Source organism: Pituophis catenifer, unplaced genomic scaffold, assembly GCF_029215685.1.
Source record: "Pituophis catenifer annectens isolate HBS135680 unplaced genomic scaffold, rPitCat1.0.hap2 SCAF_5, whole genome shotgun sequence".
NCBI classification, from domain to species: domain Eukaryota; kingdom Metazoa; phylum Chordata; class Lepidosauria; order Squamata; family Colubridae; genus Pituophis; species Pituophis catenifer.
This window is the reverse complement of record NW_027256885.1, coordinates 27,212,395-27,218,982: the sequence shown is the minus strand read 5'-3', so window position 1 is coordinate 27,218,982 and position 6,588 is coordinate 27,212,395.

Here is a 6,588-nt window from a genome sequence, read left to right as displayed (position 1 = left end):
CATTTAGTATTTTTTTTTTAACCGTTCCGCCATAATGTTCATAAATATTTTGTAATCCAAATTTAAGAGTGAGATTGGTCTATAATTCTTGATTTGTTTATTATCTGTGCCTTCTTTAGGAATCAAAGTAATATATGCCTCCTTCCATGATTCTGGTGACTTTGCTTCCCTTAGGGCTTCATTACATACTTCCAATAATAATAATTCTACCGAATCTCCTAAGTGTTTATAAATTTCCCCTGGCAACCCCTCTGGTCCTGGGGTCTTATTATTTTTTTGTTTTCGATTGCTTCTTTAATTTCTAATAATGTTATCTCCTTATTCAATATTTCCCTTTCTTCTTCCATCAGTGAAAACCCAGTCCCTTCCTTCAAATAATCACTTATTCTTTCCTGTTCTGTCTCTTCCTGTCTATAGAGCCTCTCAAAGAATTCTTGCGTGATTTCTTTTTTCTTCTCCATATTACTTTCCACAATTCCATTTTCATCCTGTAGTTGGTGTATTATTCTTTTTTCTCTCTCCTTTTTTAATTGATAAGTCAGCCACCTCCCTGGTTTATTTGCATGTTCAAAATAATTTTGTTTTGCAAATTTTAAGTTTCTTGCCATTTCTGTTTGGTCCAAGATATTCAATTTATGCTTAACTAGGGTCATTTTGCTTTTAATTTGTTCATCCTCCGGATCTGTTTGTAGTTGAACTTCTAATTTCTTAATTTCCTCTGACAACATGTTATGTTCTCTCCACTTATCTTTGTTTCTTTTTGCACTATATGCTATTGTAATCCCCCTTAAATAAGCTTTCATAGTGTCCCAAAGATTTTGTAATGAGGTGTGGTGTTTTTTATTGTCTCTGAAAAATAATTCCAATTCTTTCAGAATCTTTTGAATATATTCTTTCTCTTTTAAAATTTGTAGATTCAATGTCCATCTACCTTTCTTTCTTTTATGCCCTTTCCATATTATTTTGAGAGGATTATGATCGGCCCAGGTGTTTGGCATAATCTCTACAGTTTCAACATCTTTTTTTTTTTTTTTATTTTATTGCAAAAGTTTTACAATTACATTTTCACCCCTTTTTCCCCCCCACCTCCCCCCCAAACTTCCCAACCTCCCTAGCCCTCCCTAACCCTCCCCTCCCCCCAGACTTCCCTATAATATACTCATACTCATAAAGAACCCTAATATAACACTTATATATAAACTTGAACCCCTCCCTCCCCTGTATATTTTTTCTCTTTATCTCATTACATTAAAAAATTTCTAGTACATTATTTTCAAATAAAAGCTATTTGATACTTTCTAGTTTGATATTTGTTCTGAACATATTCTATCCACCTTTTCCATTCCCACTCATAAGTCTCTTGTGAACAGTCTTTTAAATATGCTGAAATCTTCGCCATCTCTGCAAAACTGGCCATCTTCAAAGTCCATTCCTCAATAGTGGGCAAAGCTTCATTCTTCCAATATTTACCTATCAACAATCTTGCTGCTGTTATCATATACAATATCAATTTTGTTTCACCCGATGTAAAACCCTTAACTATACCCAATAAAAACAGTTGTGGAGAAAATTGAATTTTTTTCTTCAAAACATTCTGCATGACCCACCAAATTTTTATCCAAAAAGCCTTAACTTTCCTACAGGTCCACCAAACATGATAATACGTAGCATCCAAACATTCACATCTCCAACATTTTGGCTGAACATTAGGGTACATACATGACAACTTTTTGGGATCTAAATGCCATCTATAAAACATTTTGTAGAAATTTTCCCTCAGGTTCTGCGACTGTGTAAATTTAACATTCTGAACCCAAATTTTTTCCCATGTTTCCAGCATCACTGGTTCTTCAAAATTCTGTGCCCACTTAATCATACAGTCTTTAACTAATTCAGTTTCTGAATCTCTTTCTAGCAAAACATTATAAAGCCTTTTGATATGCATTGGACCTTTCTCTCTTATATGTCTAACCAATTCTTCCTCATGCAACATAATACCAGTTTTTTGGTCTTCTTTCCATCTCAGTTGTAATTGATTATATTGTAACCAAGTTAGATTAATCCCTTCATCCAACAGTGTCTGCAATGTCTTCAGCTGCCATCTGCCCGCATCTGTAAAAAGAACCTCTTTATATAAAAACCCCCCGAGTGACATTATATTTGTATTCCACAAAGTATGACCAAGATCCAGCCATAGCGGTATTTTATAATCCCATTTGAGTCGGTGCTTCTTCCAAACTCTCATCAAAGAATCTCTAAGTATATGACTTTTAAATACTTTATCTACTTTGTCGTCATAAAATAAGTAAGCATGCCATCCAAATTCAAGATCAAAACTTTCTGCATTCAATATTCCAGTCTTTTTCCTTCCAAACCAATCACTTGTTAAAGTTAAAGCTGCTGCATCATAATATAGCTGTAGGTTTGGAAGTTTAAGACCTCCTCTTTCTGGAACATCTTGCATAATTTTCAATTTCACTCTCGGCTTCTTCTCGTTCCAGACAAACTTATTCACTCCAGATTGCCAAACTTTCAATTGTTTATCACTTTTAAGCACCGGAATCATTTGAAACAAAAAAAGAAATCTTGGCAAAATGTTCATCTTAACTGCTGCTATTCTTCCAAGTAAAGACAGCTGCAGTTTTTTCCAAGTCTCCATGTCTTTCTGCACCTCTCGCCACAACACCTCATAGTTATTTTGAAACAATTTCATGTTTGATTCTGCAACCTGAACTCCTAGATATTTTACCTTAGGTACAGTCTCAAAACCTGCCCTCCTTTCAAGCTCATGTTTACGATCTTGTGTCATGTTTTTAACTATCATTTTAGTCTTTTTTGGATTCAGTCTAAAACCTGAAACTTTACCATAGTCTTGTATAATGTCCTTCATCAGGATTATTGATTCCATTGGTTGTGATAGGGTAACAACCAGATCATCTGCAAATGCCTTTATTCTGTAATCCTCTTGCCTAATCTTTATACCTTTCAAGATATTAGAGTCCCTTATTGTGTTTAACAAGACTTCTAGTGTTAAAATAAATAAAAGTGGGGACAACGGACATCCCTGTCTTGTTCCTTTTTCAATTTTAAACTCTGTTGTCAGGCTTCCATTAATAATGATCTGTGCCTTTTGCTCTTGATAAATTGCTGAAATCGCCTGTATAAATTGATCCCCAAAGTCCATCTTTTTTAAAGTCTTTAGTAGAAAATTCCAATCCACTCTATCAAAGGCCTTCTCTGCATCCAAAAAGACCAGCACTGCAGGAATCTGTTTATTCTTCTCAAGATATTCCAATAAATCTATTACTTGCCTTACATTGTCCTTCATGTGTCTGCCCTCGATGAATCCCGCTTGATCCTCGTGAATCACCTTTTGGATTACTGGCATCAACCTGTTGGCTAATACTTTCGCATAGATTTTATAATCTGTATTCAAAAGAGATATTGGTCTATAATTCTCTGGTTTTTTAGGACCGACTTGTTCTTTTGGTATCAAAGATATGTAAGCTGTTGTCCATGATGGGGGTATTTTACCCCCTTGTTGAATATTGCAAAATAAATCTCTAAGTTGTTCCACCATTTCAGCTTGCAAAGTTTTGTAATACACTGCGGTCAAACCATCCGTACCAGGAGCTTTGGCTGTTTTTAACTGTTTAATTGCTACTATTATCTCCTCCTCTGTTATAGGATAATTCATTCTTTCCTTTTGTTAAGTATTTTTCTATAAGTCCATTCTGCACCTCCTCTTTGGCATATAGTTTGGTATAATAGTCCACAAAAGCTTCTTTAATTAATTTTTGTTGAAAAATTTCTTTCCCTCCAATATCAATACTATCTATAGTCCGTATACTTTGTTTTTTCCTCAATGTGTAAGCCAACCATCTGCCCGGTTTATTAGCGTTACAAAATGTATTATGCTTCGCATATTGTAAGTTTGTTGCAACTTGTTCCGCCATAAGCATTTGAAATTGGTCTTTCAAAAGTTTTATAGCACTGCTTATTCTTTCATCTGTTGGATTTTTAATAAGTAACTGTTCTTTATTCTTTATTTCTATTTCCAATTCAGATCTTTTCTTTTGTCGAAACAGTCTATGTTTAGAGTTCATGTAGATAAGTACCCCTCTCATATAAGCTTTACTTGCGTCCCAGACAATTTCAATTGGGGTGCCTTTATTCGAATTTATTTCAAAAAATTCTTTCAAGTGCTTTTTAAGTTCTGTTGTATTTTTTTCATATCTAAACAAGTTCTCATTTAATCTCCAAGAACGTCTCTCAACCTTATCCATCTCAATTTCTATCCATACTGGGCTATGGTCAGTCAAAGTTCTTGGAAAAATCTTTGTTCTTTTTGTCTTGACAAGTAAATCATCTGACAACAAGATAAAGTCAATCCTAGAGAAGGATCTGTGTCTATCAGAAAAGAAAGTGTAGTCCAGTTCTTTTGGATTATGTATTCTCCAAACATCTTTTAGTTCCATATCTTCTTTCATGTCAAAAAAAGTCTGTGGTAGTCTGATTCTAGACTTTGCCAAACTCTTTTTATCTAATTTAGAATCAATTACTCCATTCCAGTCTCCCATAATTAAAATAGATCTGTAATCCCATTGCAGTATTTTAGTATGTAACATCTTATAGAAATGGTCCTGTTGTTGATTGGGAGCATAAATTCCAATCAGAAGAATTTGGCCATTTGCTGTAAGCAATTCAATTGCTACAAACCTACCATCTTCATCTGCTTCTATAACTTTAGCTGTTAACTTTTTATTTACATAAATAACCACACCGTTCTTTTTTTGCGAAGTTGAAGATATAAAATGTGTTCCTAGTTTGGAGTTTATCAAATATTTTTGATCTTGAGTTGTGATATGCGTTTCTTGTAAACAAATTATATCATTATTAAATTGTTTCAAATATGTAAATAATTTCTTCCTTTTCTGTACTGAATTCAACCCATTAACATTCCAAGATAAACACTTAAACATCATCTCCCTCTTTTGGGAGCAAGGAGCAGAATAATTGAAGGTCATCCGAAAGCTTCGATTTCGCTCCCCCCATGGCTCCAGTCTCTTGTGCAATACTCTTAGCTGCCTCCTTATCTTGCCTTTGTTGTTGTTGTTGCTTTTGTTTAAGTAACTTAGATTGAGCTCGAGTTATACGTTGATCCTTAACTTCAATCATCTGAACCGAATCCAAGATTGGAGAAGATTCCAGCAAGGGCTCATCTAAAAAACCTCCTTCTGCGCCTTGCATTTCCTCTAAATCCTGCTTAGACTGTCCTTGCAAATCTCGTTGCGGTTGCTTCTCTTCACTCTCTTTAATCTCCAGAACTGTAGATGTACGTGGAGATGGTGTTCTTTCCTTAAGAATAGTAGTATAAAAGTGCTGTGCCTTCTCCACGGTATTCAAACGATGTCTTTCTCCCTTGTATCTGAAAATTACTCCAGCTGGTGCGTCCCACCGGAAAGGTATCTGTAAATTTTGCAATTCCTTAACAAGAAAACCAAATTCTTTTCTAGCTTTCAGCATTTTAGGAGGTAATTCTTTATAAATTCCAATTCGTGAGCCCCCCACTTGCACAGAAGTGTAAAATGATTTTTGCAGGATATCATTTCTTATTTCTCTATCTGTAAAATATATGACCACATCTCTAGGTCTGGCCACCCAAGAATTGACTCTGTAAATTTTGTCTATTTTATGAAAAACCACATCAGGATTGACTTGTATAATCTTGGCCAGGGCCTCAGAACAAACTTGTCTCAAATCCTGTCTTTCCTCCTCTCGAATTCCTCGAAGCCGTATAGCAAACTCCATTGCCCTGAATTGTATCATAACAATCTCGTCTTCAACTCTGCATTTTATTGTCAACATCAGCAATTTTATAATCATTGTCTTTCATCTTAACGTTAACTTCTAATTTAAGTTCTTCAACTTTAAAATCAACTTTCCCGATAAATTCTGCCAGGCCAGATGCCACTTCTGATATTTTTTTGGTCACCTTATTTTGATTCTGTTTCACCATATCTTTAACTTCATTAATTTCCTGCATAAATTCCTGATGTGATTTTTGAAGTTTATCATCTATCTCCTGATGTGATTTTTGAAGTTTATCATCTATCTCCTGTTGAGATTTTTGAAATTTGTCATCCAAGGTTTTAGAAATAAATTCTTTTAAATCTGCCACATCAAATTCTTTTTTCTGAGTCTGTAACTGTTGAGCAGGGGGAAGTTGCGTTTCATGTTTGTGTGTGGGGGATCCCCCCCCCGTTGCCTTCCCTTCCTGCTTCTTTGAAGCCATCCTGCCACGTGATCTAGTTTTTCTAAAGAGGGAAGTTCCTTTTCCTTTCCCTCCTGCACAAAGACTTCTAAAAAAGTCCCCCAGATTTGATCAAATAAAGGTTGAAGTAAAGCAAAGTCAAATATTGAAAAGGGAGAAATTTTCCAGTTATTTCTCTTATAACAAACAAGGCAACTTTGTAGCAACTTGGAAACTTTGTAACAAGATAACTTCACCAATCCACACTCACTGGCTCGTTAACTCTGAGACTAAGCGCCATGTTTTTCAAAGCACTTTCACTCATTCGCATTTTT